The sequence below is a fragment of the Cygnus atratus genome, chromosome 2, assembly GCF_013377495.2.
Source record: "Cygnus atratus isolate AKBS03 ecotype Queensland, Australia chromosome 2, CAtr_DNAZoo_HiC_assembly, whole genome shotgun sequence".
Taxonomy (NCBI): Eukaryota; Metazoa; Chordata; class Aves; order Anseriformes; family Anatidae; genus Cygnus; species Cygnus atratus.
This window is the reverse complement of record NC_066363.1, coordinates 70,855,356-70,871,909: the sequence shown is the minus strand read 5'-3', so window position 1 is coordinate 70,871,909 and position 16,554 is coordinate 70,855,356. Positions and strand designations below refer to the sequence as shown.

At 37.3% G+C, this 16,554-nt stretch overlaps 1 protein-coding gene across 1 annotated transcript in view; it reads left to right on the top strand.

Moving 5' to 3' along the window:
- The window catches only part of CDYL (chromodomain Y like), a 106,280-nt gene that overhangs the window by 78,579 nt on the left and 11,147 nt on the right, over window positions 1-16,554 (top strand). The gene's annotated exons all lie outside the window — the stretch shown is intronic.

The following is a 16,554-nucleotide window of genomic DNA, read 5'->3' as shown; positions in this document are numbered from 1 at the left end:
CAGCTTGTTGAAAAGTAACTGCCTTGTAGGTCAAGACAAAAAGGCAGAATCTCTACATAATGTGGTCATGTATGCATCACAGGAAATAGGGCTGGAAGAGACCTTTGTCATCTAAATCTATCTTCCCCCTGCACTGCTCTGCAGATGCTGTTATTGATTTAATCAAATGGTTCACACGCGCAGGAGAATGGGCACTTGGAAACAGCTGTGGCTCTGTGGTTAAAGAATGGACCAGCAAGCAAAAAGAGGCCAGTAGTTTTTATCTCACTGAGCACAGATGAAAGGAAGGAGCAAGGAACTGTGAAATGGAGGTAGGTTCTCTCTGAGGCTCCTCTGGTGGAGCAAAAGGTGTTTTAGGTAGTGCCATAGATCAGAATGCCGCTTGCTTTTGTAGATGTGCTTGAGACATCAGAAGTTGTGACAAAGCTAGCTAGTCAAGGGTGTAGGGAAACAGTTTTAGTGAGGGAAATCTTCAGTGAAAATGATGTTTAGTGAAAATAATTTATGTCTCTAGAGATGCATCACTTTTTGTGGAACTGTTTGCTTGTGATGACTGCAAATGGGGGGAGGGGTGGGTTGGTTTTGCTTTGAGTCCAGTTTGAATTTGCCTGTTGTTAAAGTGTTTAGTTGCATCAGAACACTAAAAAACACCTCTCAGACCTCTGATAATGCAGAATTGCAACACAGGGCAGTGTTCATATGTTATTTTATGTGGTTGTATGCTCACTATTTTGCATATGGGTACAGGTTATTTGTCTGGTTGTGTCGTGTGCCTGTATAGGGGAGCCAGCATTATCTTGCTTGTGATCCTGTGTGAGACAAAATCTCTGGGTTTTATAGTGGTATCCTGACTGAGGGGGCTGTGGACCTGAGACTTGGGGTGGGCTGGTTGTTCTCTGGTGCTTTTGGAAGGAAAGTAACTATAAGAAGTTGATATTTCCAATTGCCTTCTGACCACTGAGATGTAATATTTTTAAGCTGCCAGAACAGTACAATCACTATCAGACCCTATTGGAAGAGTGACCTTGAAATAGTCTGAATTCAAGCTATTGGTTTCTCTTCACCGTGTAAAGGAAACATCCTTCTAATCTTAGAATTTAAGTATAAATCACTTCTGGCTTTCAGCTATACATATGTGGGACTGAAGTTATGATTAATTTTATATCAGTCTTGAGGATATGGCATTGGGTTTATTCTGCTTTACTCTTAGCCTCCCTGAAGGAGAATTTACTGAGCTAGATGCTGTATTAGTATCTTCAAACTCTATTATGTTTCTCATTCTTCTTTCCTACACACAACATGAATAATATGCATTCAGGATCATAGAGCAAAAGAAATAAATACTAACTATTCATAGTAATAAGTGCTATAATTATTTTACTCTTGAATGGATAGGCAACATTTTTTTTTTAACAATAGAGATTGTAGCAAAAGCAGAGTTTAGAAAAGGGAAGAAAAGAATCCTATTTGCAAATGAGTTCGATATATTAAATACGCATCTGACTTTGCTTAGAAGCAACATTTTTATTTTAATTCAGAGCAGTTTAAAGAATGTTACGTAGAAGGAGTAAATCTGAAAACAAAAGAAGAATCTGTTTAGGTTTTTTGTTGTGTCTCTATTTCACCCTCTTGAGCCAAAATCCACTCCTGCTCTTGATTGCTTCCTATTTAATGGTGGTCATCACATTTATTTTTCATTGAGTCAGGATGAAGATTATATGTTACAGGGAATACCTATAAACCAGATGAAAAGGAAGGGGAAAGGTGTATTTTTTTTTTTCAGACAGACAAAAAGAAAGGGAAAAGGGTTGCTTGCTTCCTGTCTGCACAGAGTGTGAGGCACAGCAAAAGACTCCTCTTAGGAATGAGGGGCCCTGGGAAAACCAGCGTGGCACTGTGCAAGTCTCTTTGAAAACAGGACTGTGTCATGGGCTGGTAATGATGGGCAACATGTCAGGGCGCATAGAAGAAATGTCTTTTGACATGAAGACTGCAATTTACTGCAGCTGTTAGTTTAGGGGAAAAAAATATCCAGTTTTCCCAGCATCCTTAGAGGTTCTGTCAGTTCCACTGTTTTCTGCATCCTCTAAAGTCAGCAACTAAACAATCCCAAACTGGCTTTTTGAGTATGTTAATATAATTCTCAGAGATGTCAGACCATTCTCTTTACAACCCTTTCCAAAGTAATTATATGATTAAGTAATAGGAATATTTTCCTAATGATAAGCTGCTGAAATGAAACAGTTCAGGACCTTCTACCCTTCATCTAAATTCAGCTGTGCTTAGAGGAGCATTTGGAGAGTCTGCTTTATGAAGCCACTTTGAGCATTTGTCTCCTTTCCTCTTTCATCCAACTTGCTCTAGAATTTATTATAGGCAAAACTCATGCTGTAGAGGCAGTCCTGGACCTAGTAGGCAGTGAAATCCCTGTTTGTGAAGAGGAAGCGATGAATGGTCATGCTTTTCTGACTGTCCCGGTTCATGCTTCACTCCACTGCAGATTGTGGTGATCTCAGCAGATGCATGGCTTTATCTCCAATCTCATCATCTAGCTTGTGTCTCAGCAGGACATCATGTCCACTTCTAATGTCGTTTTCTTCTCTATGACACCTTTTCTCGTTTCCTTGCTCTCTGGCAAAACATTAATAAACTACTAATTGTTGTCATCAATGAGATGTGCTGTATTTCTCTACCAGATATCTGCTGCAATTTTCTCATGATTTTTCTGTTTGGGAATGTTTGAAGTGCTTTCATGACTGGATGTTTTCTACAGTATCAGTAAACTAGTCCACAGATCCATTCTAAACGATAATTCACCTTATGCTTGCAGAAGTCATTCATAGTCTCAGTTTTCGTTGTAGACATGTGATTGAAATATTAGCAGTTTACATTCACAACAGGTGTTTTTTTTAATGCTCTAAACTGTAGAGCATGAAAGAGTATGTCGCACTACAATGACTACTACTATTCCCTAGTGATTTCAGTTCTGCCATCTTTCTGTGCAGACAGATCAGTGGTTCATTGAAGTTTATTTTCAGTAAACTCAATCTCATAATTAAATGGTTTGCATGAGAAAATACATACCCTTTTCTACAGTTGTTTCTGCCAGTCAGTATATATTTTTTTTAAACCTGGAGAGAAATGCGTTGCTGTTCTCTAGATGTGCTTTTCAAGCTTTTTTTTTCAGTTATCCCATCATCTCTTTCCTCCTCCCCCTTCCCTCCTGTCCTGCTTGGTCAGCAGTAACACTTGGGCAGCCTGATGAGGCAGCTGAAGGAACTGACCAAGCTGAAAGTTATCCCAATGCACCCTGCAAAAATGTTTGGCTTGTTCCTGTTGTTAAAATAATTTTTGCCAGGGTGTTGTTGTTGTTTTTGGCATATCTTCATTTGTTTATGTCAGTTTATTACTCATTTCTTGGTACTTAGTCATATGTTGATGTTTCTTTACAAATAATGAGTCCACAGTAGGAAAACACTAGTACATTTTCCTGGATGTTCTGTTGTAATTGAACTAAGTTTAATGTTCTTTGTAAGTTTGGCTTGGTATTCTAGTTCTCGGTCTTAAGACTAGGGGATGGGAGAGGAAAGTTAAATGGGGCAAAAATATTGATGAGAGTAAGTTTGTTTTAAATTGAAATTTTGTTTACCTTTGGAAGCCTTCAAGGAATTGTTCAGCAAACGTATAGGGGAGGGGAGAAGGTATTCGGGAGCCCTGATGCACTGTTTTTGCGTTGGATACAAATACCCACAAAAAATGACTTCTTTCCAGTCTGGTGGGTCCTATACAGGGAAGAGACAGAACTGTGAAGGGAAACAAATCTGAATTTTAATTTTATGTAAACTAGATCAATATTTAGGTACTGGTGAATAATTCTGGATCACGAGGGAAGAGCATTTTCCATGGGGTTATGATGAGACTCGTGGAAGATCTTTGGCTTGTTTTCCTGAGCGTGCCATCTAAATTGCATGTTAGTCTGCTGGCAAGAGCAATCTACCCCATGGACAGATGTACAGCAGACGTCTTTCTCTTTGGAATAAGGAAGAACTTGGAGAATGCTTTCAGAGTGTTGGCCTGGCTTGAGCCAGAATATGATCGTGTTCCTTCTTGCTCTTAGTCTCTTACCTGTTTCAAAACAAATAAACTTAAAGAAATAAAGAAACAAAAAAAAACCACCACATACATTCTTTTGGAAATTTCAGCAACTGTATCATTTTGTTTAAGAATTAATGAAAAAGTAAATGGTCCCACTGCAGCATTTTTGTTAATTGTAATGAGTTGAGAGAACACCTTCAAGACAAATTCCTTTGAGATCCTGACAGTATTTTAACTGAGCTGTTGGGGGAAATCTCTGCTACTGTATTATTTTCTGTGATCTAGCTATATTTGAAAATTTATCTACAGTAGTAATTAAAAAATATTGATACTATTCATAAATCCTCAATATGGTGATGCGTAGATAACAGAATAGAAACTTATATGCAACATCTTTGTTTCAGAGTTAACAGTGACCTTATGGCAACATATTCTGAAATCAACTGGAGGTGCAAAGTTTCATACAACCCTGAATATCAAACTCCTGATGACAAACACTGTTGCCAGTCTTATCACACAATAGCCCTGAAATCTGAGTTGTTACTAGGTAGAAAAACAGAAATGAGTACTAACTTCCACTTTTTGTCATCAATAGAAACTTTCATGTTTTAGGATCTTACAAAAATAATCTTATATAGGTTTGTGGTTTTTTTTTTTTTTAAACTTTTCAATGTATTTCCAACTTGATTATCACTAAGAATAATTGCATACAGCTTCAATGTTGAGCAAAATAGTGCTGCTGTGTTGATATTATTCTAAAATCCCGAAATTTACATTAAATTAAGTATACATGTTAGGGAAGCTTCTGATGCATGTTTAGTAATGGTATGAAATTGCAAAATATTGGTAAAATATATGGCAAGTAATGAGTGAACTGTTGGAAGAAGATAAAATTTCTCTACAGTATCCAGTATGGCTCTCCTGAGTATTGCTTTGGATCCCCAGTAGCTTTTAATCAGAAGGGAACTTTTAAAACATGACTTAATGAGAACAGTCTTGTAACAGAAATAAACTGCAGAAGTTTAGGGCTGTTTGGTCTGGGCTGGTTGGTGCATTTTTGTTGTTGTTGTTGCTGTTGTGCTTTGTTGTTTTTGTTGTCATCTTGTTGTTTTTTGTTTGTTTTTAGTTTTAGGATTTTTTAAAACTCTTTCTGAAACTATAGCAATACAAATTTTATTACTCAAGGTACCTTCCAAGTTTCCCAGTCTTTAAGCAAGCAAGTCTCAGAGGTATTTCACTTACTATGATACATTTCCCATCGAGGCTATCACATTTATATGTTTTTCTTTTTATACAGTAAGTCACCAATCTTGCCATGCTCAAGCTTTTTAGTCTGTCACTTGTTATATGTACAATATAGTCATTATAAATCCTTTCTGTTTTCTTTTGGCATGCTGATTTTCCCACTAATGTTTTAATTGACTTTGTAACTTGCACTACATTTCACTCTTATTTTTGGTCTAATTCTCCTCTCTCTTGTTTTTTATCACTGGAAAAATGATTTGTGTTTAGCATCTTTAACTATGAAAACTTCAGAGTTTTACTTTGCATTTCTAATACCGTTCTTTATCTGTTTTAGCATCTCCCTGTATTCTTCCCAGTGTTCTTTACTTCCTATTTTCTTGTAAGTATAGCATATTCTATTTTTCCCCTCAGTTCCTATTGACCTGTTTAACCATGTGGACTTAATTGAAGCTACATCTCACTCCTGAAGAAAATAATTCAATTACTGTATAAGTTTAGTTCAATTTATTTACCCTCTCCTTATGAGTGAGGTGTCTTGGTATTGTCTAAAAAAGTATTTAATGCAATATCTTTTTACATAACAAACTTATCCAAAATTGCACAGCATTCATCTTAATAGAAATTAAATTTCAATTCTATTTGACAATACTGTCTTGTTTCTATTCTATTTATTCTGTTTTGTTTAGTGGTCAGAAACTGACTTGAGCAGGTGGGTCCCTGGCAGATTTCAGGAAACAATCAATGGTATAATTCAGCTACCACTTTGTCTCATCTATGGAATGTTTTAAGTGGTTTCCAATTTCAAATTTTGTTGACAATTGGGGCTAGTTATGTACTCGTCCCAGCATTTTTTGTGTACACGATCTTTGGTTTTCTTAATAGTAATTCTTCTGTCTTTTATGTACTGACTTCCTCTGATATTTTTGACTTCTTTGTGTATTCTTAATGGGTTGTTTCCAAAGGCAAGATTCACTACTTAAGGCTATATGTAAAGATATGTTCAGAGCCCCATTACCCATGAACCACTTCTGAGTAAATGTAAGTCCAAGCACAGCTTTATGAAATTCCTACCGAACATCTGAGGCTCCATCACTGCACTTTGGAACTGCAACAGTTCCCAAGCCCAAAATTCAAATGGAGGTTTCCGTGACCCCACTATCTCAAGTTGTCACATTGTGGACCCAACTCCTTACAGGCCCTTGCAGTGATCATATTCAAAAATGTACAGATTGACTCTTGAACTGTGATCACACCAGTATGACTCCTGTGAAAAGATGTGGTCCTACCTCCATTTGCAATCGTCAAATAAACCTTACTTTGCTATTGCTAGCTACACAACCTAGAAAATTATTTCTGAGGCTGCTGCACACTTCAGTTGAAAGAATCAGATATGATAGGCTTAGTTCTTAGTTTTGTGCAGCAAAGGCATTATGGTCCCCGACTAAGCTTCCCTTTTTCAGTGCAGTTGATAATAGTTGTTAGGTCCTACTCTGAGACAGATCTTAACTGGTTTATCTTTTTTAAACTTGTTCTGAAATTGGTCCTAAACCACATTGGGTTTTGTGTTTGTTTGCTTTTACTCTGCCACATCTAAAACTTCCTAATTTTTTGATTTTTTTCTTCAAGATTTCAGCCTCCTAATATTAGCCTTTGTAATCTCTTAGAGAATGCGGTTTTATATTGGTGCTGCTGGAAAAAAAAGTTCCACTTAAATACCGTAGTGCTTATTCCATTGCTTCCTTAGCTGTCTGTTCTGACTAGCAATAGTATCAATATTCTTATTTGTACTTTGTTCTAGATGCATATAACTTCTGGGAACAACAAAACAAAACACACACACACACACACACACACACACACACACACACAAACCACAGTAATTTATAAAAGCAGATTTTTACAAAGGAAAGTAGCTTTTGGGGATTGGGACCATCTGTAACTGTTGTAAGCCTGACTTCTATACAGACTTGCTCTTTAGCCCGAGGGAAGCCACTTAGCAGCTCTGCACCATATTTTTGAAAGCCTAAGCAATTAAAGACAAGCTGATTTCTTTCATCAGCAATACGAAGAGAACACACCAAAACACTACCCATGCATGTGCGATGCATCGTGCTGTATAAAGGCAGCTCAATGCCTTCAGTTCTTCCCAGCTACTGGCTGGGATTGGGTCGCTGCATTTTCTGTTTGCTGCTTTCAGATGTGGTTATTGCCTTGTGGTTTACTCTGGGCATGTTTTATTATTTATTTTATTTGCTTATTTACCTCTGTATTCTCCATTTCAAGATTTGATGTAAACATGTTCTTATGATGGGCATTTTCCCAAAACATATGGCGACATTCAAGATCTTTGCTATCTCTGCAAATCCCAGAACCTGGAGAAGCATGCCATTTGTACTGGGGTTGAGTTACAGGGCAAGATGATGTGGGCACCTATATGTCCTCTTTTCTAGTAGTTGCCTGCCTAGTTGAGAGAGGATATCACTGAAGTTTTCTTCATACAAAGCATCTAATCCAAGTCTTCTACTCTCGGTCTGCTACTGTTAAATTTAGGACTTTCTCTTCTTGTTTTCTTTTAGTATGGGAAGTATGAAGAATTCTGGATATTCTCCATGAGTTCTCCACTGCAGACATGTCCTCACACACACTGATCTTAGCTGGTATTGCCAAAACCAAACAGGAGAGATCATATCTAGCTTGAGAGCAGAGGCTGTATTTACTCTTCTTTCCATCATAACTTATTTAAGCTGTTTGAGATTTACTCCTCTCCAACAATATAAAAGGGCAGATTTGGCAAGATACTGTTCTGAATCACTTTTTCAGTTCAGTGCATTGGGCTATCCAGCACCTGTTGCATCCTTTCATCATCCAGTTTGTAGTGTGGGTTTATTTTCCCAGAATACTGGGAAAACTGGGGGAGGAGATTACCTCTATAGTAATTAGTGAATGCCTCTTTAGGTGTGGTGTTCATAGCTGTTCTGTGCTTCACCTAAATGCAGGGTCTTTCACAGATCTTGGCCCAAATCCTTGATTCTCCAGTAGAGACTACTTTTCTCCGTTGAGTACCTCCGATTCAAAAGCACGAGCCTGCTTGGCGTGTGCATTTCTGAATGCATATTCGTTCATCAGAGGACTCGAGCTGTGTTGCATATCACCAAGACCTCTGATCTTTCCGCCCATACTTTCTTTCCTCCATCTGCCCCCCCCCGCCCAGTCAATGCCCAACTCTGTTGCTTTTTGCTCTGCAACCCTTCAAGCAGCAGAAGTGCTCCAGGCACGCTTGCTTAAGCACAAAAGACTCAAGTGAAGACTCCTCCTTTGTGCTTTCCCCTCCCACCCCAGCCAGATATTTCTGTCGAGGTCAGCTATTTCTGATGAGGGGTGCTGCTGCAGAACAGACTGCTACCCAGCAATGCGATGTGCTGCAGACTACCCAGGTTGAGGGTATTGCTGGCCATGTTGCACGGCGGCATGCAGCTGCGTACTGGGAGGTGGCCTTTGTGCATCAAGCTAGTACAGCTTCAGGTAACCTTTTCACTGACACTTCTTAATGAACCTCTTGGTGACCATCCCACAGGAGGTCAAGACATCTGCTGTTAATGACAGATGGCAGGCATTGGCCGCAAAGATGTCTGTACTTTCTTGAGATAGATCCGTTAAAAAAGAGATACCTCTTTGCAGCTGGGATGTTTACTCCAGCTATTCTGAGCAGTAAAAATCAGAGTTTCTTGAAGAGCTCAATATGTACACATTAGCCTCCCAAACCTCTAAAAGTTCTCTGTCCCTGTTTGCCTTGTACTTTCCTCCATCTGAATGCCAAACACTTCTGTGGACAGTTGTGAATGGAGTTCTTGCAAAGTCTGGTATTTAAAGCCGCATCTATGTGATAAGAATGAAATGTGAATACTTATTGACATGCTGTTTTCAAAAAAAAAAAAAAAAAAAAGGCAAATGAAAGTATTTTGCCAACATAGTGATGTTGTACCCACCTATTTAAATCTCTGTAAAAAGTTAGCGAAAATGTTTTAGGAAGTTTTGGTAATTCTTATAAGAATTATGTCATGTGTACAGGGCATGTAAAAGTTCATGTCTATACAGGAAAGTGCCTGGGATTTCTTTTACCAGTATCTATTTTAGGCTAGCCTTACATTAGGACACTCTTATTCCACATGAAGAGAGCCTTTTTTTAGGTCACTTTGGGAATTGGATTAAATTGCAATGAAGTGCTCTTAATATAGAATGTGTTCACCTCAGGAGTTAGTGTGAAATAGCTGGGTATACTTCATGTTTAAACCTTAGCCTATTTTGTGGTAGCTTTCCTCTCTAGATGAGCCCCAAGAGATGTCCTTACTTAACTCTCAAATTTGAGAGCATTTCAAATGAATGCTCTGGTATCATAACCTGCAGCTCTGAGAATATCAAGGGACAAGATAGGAGAGGGCTCTTCTTATGAAATGTTCCCAGTATTAAGTGGCCTCAAAAAGGAGTCTGTAACCTGGGGAAGGTTTTTCTCATTTGTATTTATTTGTAAGGAAAAGAAATACAAATAACTCTTTGCTTCCCTCATCAAATACCTTGGTGCATGCTACTGTGAAATATGGCTGGGATTTCTTGATTGGAATGATATCAGAGGGTTTTGGGCTTTTTTTTTTTCTCTCCTTTCAAACATCTAAAATGATGGGAATAGTCATATGCACTTTTTTTTTCCTGTTTATCAGTAGTATTTTGACTAGATTAAATGGAAGAAAAATCACTCCAAAGTGAGTCTAAAACAGAAGTGGAAAGGGAGAAGAGAGCAATTCTAATTTGTCTAGATGCCAAGATAAAGGAGAAAAAGAATTTGTTCACCCAAGGAGTGTTAGTTTATATATTTCAGGTGAAATAGTAAGGATGGAAATGTATTTGAAAAGCCTTTTTCAGTTGTTAGGAGGGCTTTTTTTTTCCCCTCAGTGTAAGACAGCGAGTGGAAAGTTTACTTAATGCCTTATGCATAAAAATACATAGCTCCTTCTCAGAGGTAGCAAAACTTGATCAGACTTTTTAAGAGCTTTGTTACCAAATTACATTAATAACATTTTGCCTGTTGTTTTTTACATGCGTAGTCCTAGCAGATGTCAAGGCTAATATTTTGTTGTTCACACCTTTTAGAAGTACGCAAACATCGTTTTTATCACTTGTATGACTTAAAGTGTCCAGACAAAGAAAACTTGAGGTAAAAGACATGCTGTTTTCTCTCATTATGATTGCCCACTTTCAGCAGTAGAGTGTTATGCTCTTTAGTTGCATTTTGGGGGTTGGAATTACAAGTCTCTCTTTACCTGCGTGCTTATGCTATGAGGAGGAAAGACATTCAAAACCAAAAATAATTGCAGTCTATAACCTATTAAAGTGAAATGTGACCACGAATGCTGCCATCTTCCTAATGGTGTCATTGTAAACATATTTGATTGATGCTCTAAGTAACAAAAGAAACAGAGAAAACTATCTACAGAAGGAAAATATGGCTACTGTAGATCATATTGGTCTAAATGTGATGTGGCAGCCAAGACAAAAATTGGTGTAGGGTTGAAAAACTTTTAATCAAATAGGGAAATACTACCTGTGTGTGTGTTTGTACGTGTTTCTCATCTCATGTTAGCTTTGTCCAAAAAAAACAGTGTCTTGTAAGAAACGTAGGTTAACAGGTTTCAAAGTGACATTTAAAACCCATGCAAAATGCAGGGAAAAGAGTAGGAATTAAGGGCTTTTTAGAAATTGAAGATAGACACTGACAATAAAGCCTCACAGCCACTGCAGGATTGTTTCTCTCTACTGCTGACTTATAGTTACCTGTTGCAGATGCTTCACAAAGAACCACCACAGTAATTCACCAGTTAGGCTGTGCTTAAAACATGCACTCTTCGTGTATGGACAGGTGACAAATTTGCAGAAACAGGAGGTGGCTGAAGAATATATAATGTTTCCCCTATGTAACTACTTCCCTACAACAGAATCAAGAAGTGGCTAACTTTATTTGAAAAGATAAAGTGACTGCACATCCCCGCTTCTCCCCCCAACACCAAGGGTCTGAGGAGGTTTCAGCCCCCGTGGCAGGGGATGGCAGTGATCAGCAGCCCATCATTTGACGAGGTATCGCTGTTTCCCCTCCCGGTCACGTCTGAGGCTGCCTGTTCTAATGCTGGGGTTGTGCAGAGTAGTGTTGGTAAAATGGTTGGTTTGTGCGCTGCGTCAATGTAACGCTGTCTCCTGGAAGGATTTATGTGAAGTGAACCTTTCCTTCGTAAGTGACAGATACCTTCTGAACACTTTTTCAGAAACATGGTACAAAACAGTATTTTAGGTGAAAGTCACAACAAATTGAGTTATTCTTTTCTTCTTACAAATATTTGGAAAATGCTGGAACTGTTACTTGATGCCAAAATGTAAATGCTGTAAATATATATACTCGGTCAAAAAAAATAAAAAATGGTACACGTATAGAGTAGCTCTTTGGAGCACATACGGTTTTGATAGTTTTTTAGAACTCGTTTTGAATATCTATAATCTGTGCCAATACACCGCAAATATTTGCTTTGTAATTGCTGTAGCAGAGGTGGAAAAAGTACTGGAAGCTGTTGTATATTAAGTTTGCATTGCAGTATCACTGTCTGGGGTTAGAGTCTCATGTGAAATACTTGATGTACTGCAGGGTTAAAACTGTGAAAACTTAGCAGTGTGTACAGTTACAGTTTGCTAGTACCTATGAATGTGTGACAAGAAACCACTGCTTGTAGGCAAAAAGGGAACACGAGGCAACCTGTGCTGGACAACTGATATGAAGTCTGGTCATTTGTACGTATGGGGAGTACAAAACAGTGCAAGTATAGAAAGGATGTTATTTGTTGGCATAAAATGCAACTTCCAGCACTGTTTTTTGTGTATTTTGTTTTTAAAATCAGTTTTGCAGATCTTATTTTTCCCTCTCCCATGCTTGAGTTGAAATCAGTTAAAATTACAGTATTATTTTTTCAGTTAACAAATCAAGAAATTATTGTTGCTGGTGTTAGTTCATTTGCTTATTCAATGGATGCTTCTTATTAACCATTTTGTTACTTAGATTAGGAGAGGAAGTGGTTGGCGCATTACTGTACAGGAAAGGTGTGAGGGTCCCTGAAGTTCACTAAGATTGCTGTAGACACATCTCAAAATACTGAGTGATTGCATGATTAAAATGAGAGAGTATTTGCAGTGCAGGTGCATCCCAAGTAATGAGGAGGGGGCAAAACAGAATTCCGTACAAAAACTCTGCCTGTAGCAAAACATAAAACTGTACCTGGATAATGGCTGGTTCTTGACTACGTGGCACTGCTCAGGAAAAGGTCCTTGGATTTGTTTTGGGTGGTTTTCTACAAACATTTGCTCAGTGCTAGCTTAAAATAAAATAAGGTAGAAATTATCTTAGAAAAGGATTGAAGACAAAAGAGGAGGCTTGAATATGGTGCATTATACAATCCCCATCTTGAACATTGTGTGCCAATTTGTTCCAAGATTTAGCAGAAGAGAAAAAGATGTAGAGAGGAAAGGGCTTTGGAATGGCTTCTGGAAGAAGAGGGGGGTAAGTGGACAGAGGTTGATCAGTTTGGAGGACAGATGTGCTGACAGGATGAAGGAAGTAAAAAAAAAAGTACCTTGCAGAACTTACTGCCAAAACTTCTTTTGGAAGACAAAACTGGAGTGGCCTTAAAAGTAAATTGGACAGTTTCATGGGAGGTGAGACTCTGAATAGATGGCTTTGGGTGCACCCTATGATTATAGACATAGAAATTATAGGAATCTGTAAATTTACAGTGGCTGGAGTTGAGGAAAATAGTTAGCATTGTTCACACCTCCCATCTTCCTATGCTCATTTCTCAGGCATCTGAAACAGCACTGTGTCAGGCTATGTGAACTAAACTGAACTTCTCAAGAATTTGTGAGACAGTAACAGTAATGCATTTTGATTGTTACCCCCTTCATATTTTGTGGAGATGGCTTTTTCGTGTTATTGTTGTCTTCTGCCAGTGGGATGGGGATGATACCTTAGCTGTTTTTCCCCTTTTTCAGCTCCTGTATTTTGTGTATTTCTTCCTTTTGACGAAGATCAGTTCTTCTTATCTGTTATTCATAGCCTCACCGCCCCCCCCCCCCCTTTTTTTTTCTAAGAGTGCTGCATGAAAATGGTGACTGTTATCAGGTTTTGATCAACAGCCACAAAACCCAAGTACTGCTAATTTCATTTTGCATCTGTATGCTGAAGCTTTAAGCACCAGTAGTATGTCTTCACCTTTAAGATGATCACATTATGTTGATTATTTTTGTAACTGAGCTATTTATTTTTTTAAGCAAACATTGCTCTGCATTAGTTGATGATATCCAGGATAAATTGCTTTCTTTCAAGCTTTTTTTTTTTTTTTTTAAAGGGGAGGGCCATGGTTCTTTGTTTGTCTTTGATTTGCTATCTTCTATGAAAGCATTAAAATGCAGAACTTCTTTTTGGTTTGTTATGAAATACACATTTTAAAATTGTAAAATATAGTTCTAATTAACTAGAAAATAAGTAACCCCAATGCAAAATTATCACCTGTGGAAATATATGGAAATACACTTACTTCTCTGTGGTACGTTTTTTATTTTCATCCACATTTGCTGCAACACATGCCCAAGACTGCCCGGTGATGTAATGCTTCCCTGTTTATATTTATCATGAAGCTCTGCTTTACATCTCTGGGTTGTTTCTTCACTTTCAAGGACTGGATGCCAAAGAAACAGACCCCTACACTTCAAGGTGTAGAACAGTGCTAGTAATAAATACTGATGAATTTGTTTTAACTCTGTGGATGCCATTCTCTAACTCGTAAGAGTTGGCTAAATCTCCCTGTGCAGAAGTGCCGTTTCTAAAGCAGACAGGCTTTTGGTTTTGGTCTAATTGTCCTAAAAGTGTGTTTACAAGATGAGATGGAGGAGGCTTCTTCCACTGCCTTACAGCTGCCCCTTGTTTGTGGTTGGAAACTAACTATTGACAAGTGCAGACAAAATTTATATAAGAAAGCTAAAACATCTCTTGCGAATTCAATAAGCATGAAAAGTGTGGTGTTTACATTTTGGTCCATCTTGCCAAAAGTTTTGCCTCTCAGGAAGTATATAACCATTGCCTGTTAAATCTCAAAAGTAATTTTCTGCTATTTGAGTCTGTCTTTAGCTGGATGAGTCGTGCGCAAAGATCTACTCAAAGTTCTTATGCAAGTTTACTAACTTGGGTTTTTTTGATGGTGGTGGTTTGCCTTTTTTTTTTTTTTTTTGGCTTAGTCTAGTCTATTGTGCTCTCTGGGTTCTCCACTTTTTTTCATGATGGCTAGGACAGAAGCAAGAAGATCTTATATCAAAGTTTAGAAATTAGATGATATTTCAGTTGTATTAATATACTGTTCATATGGAAAAACAAACCGTTGTGGATAGTGATGCAATTTCATCTCAGTTTCCTAAAGAAACGTGGGACAGTAGTGTTGTTCCTGCAAATTCCCTTTGAGGGGAATCCTTTTAAAGCGGTGTAATCCATGCAGTATAGTTTATAAGGGTAAGGTATCTAAAGCATCCCTCATCAATTTCACATTTGGTCTGCATTAATTTTTTATTTATTCTGCTGAAATGAAAAAGGCAATTTGATAAGATGTGAAAATTTAGGAATAAACATGAATCTTCTGTGACAATATAAACTATTTTTTTTTCCCATTTCATTTTGTTCACATCTATTCTCTCTAAGGATGATTGCAAGTTGAATTCAGCTTCTTACTCCTTTCACTTTACACAATTGAAAAATCTTGAAGTGTCTATCCTTACAAAAAGTGTTGTGGTAAGAGAATTAAATTACTCATATGACAAAAAAGACTTCAAAAAGTAAAATAAAACCTTATTTCATAGCTCCTTTGGCAGGCAACTTGCCTAATTAATTAGAACAGAGTTATAATCAGATGTATTTATTTAGAAACATTTAGAATTAAAACTTATATTTGAAGGCGTTTTCTGTAATACAGATAGAAAAATGTACAATGTTCGAAAGTTTTAATTCCATTAGTCTTAAGATTATATATCTCATTTCATATGGGTAAAATTAAGCAACTTTTGAATATAGTCAAAATGTGGAGACTCAAATTATTTAGGTGAGTCTTTTAACACCTTCATTGGACAACAAATGTTTCAAGTATCTTACAGAAACATAAAAAAAAAAAAAGAGGTAATTATAGTATCACATATTAGAATGTTCCAAATCTAGCTTCTTCAGAAAGTTAATGAAGAATGAAGCAAGATCCACCAGTGACATGTAAATAGGTGGTTAATTAAATGTGTTTTAACTCTGCTTCTTAAAAGGCATCCTATGCATGATGTCCTAGAACATCTGTGAGATAAGGACTGAAGTTATCCAGAAGATTTTCACATAGACTTAGGCTTCTGTTTTCAGCAAAAGACTTTCAGACCTCTTGTATCTTGGCCTGTGATGCATTTTTCCAACATTTTTAATCCCACTCCTCATGCACACTCAATTACTTTGATCTGACAAACTTTATGGATAGTTTACATGAAAATTTTAACATACAGATGGATAATAGATCCAAGATGTTCTCTTACTTTCTCTTATGAATGCTAATTATTTGATATTATGTCTCTAATGTGGATTATAGAAAAACCTGTCCCTTCTGTGTTATGAAGAATGGCCTGTTTACTTGCATTCCTTCAAATTCTGTCTATTTAAGTTACTGGGAAAAGGACCAGAAAGACATAATGCTCTATTCTCTATTTGCCAGTTTTAATAGCAAAATTGTTTAGACTTGAGAAATATCTCATTGTCTATGAATCCATTAAAATATCCATCACTGCATGTGTTTTGATTCCTTCCCAAAGCAATATAGTCTTTATTTTTTTCTTCCTTTAAAGACTACCGTGCTTTATATGATCTTGTCAATCATGATCTTTATCTGACTTGCTGTAGGTGTCATTTTCTTCCATTTATTATTTTTTGTGTTTTTTGAAAAAAAAGACATCTGCTTTCTTTTTGTGATCTTGATGCTGTCAGACCACTTAAAAACGTTGGAAAATGAAAAAGTAGAGCATTAGTATATTGTGTGATTTTTATTTTTATTTTTTAAACAAGTAGAAACCTACTGAAGCATGTTGGTATTAGGAACATTTAGTAAACCTTTCCCT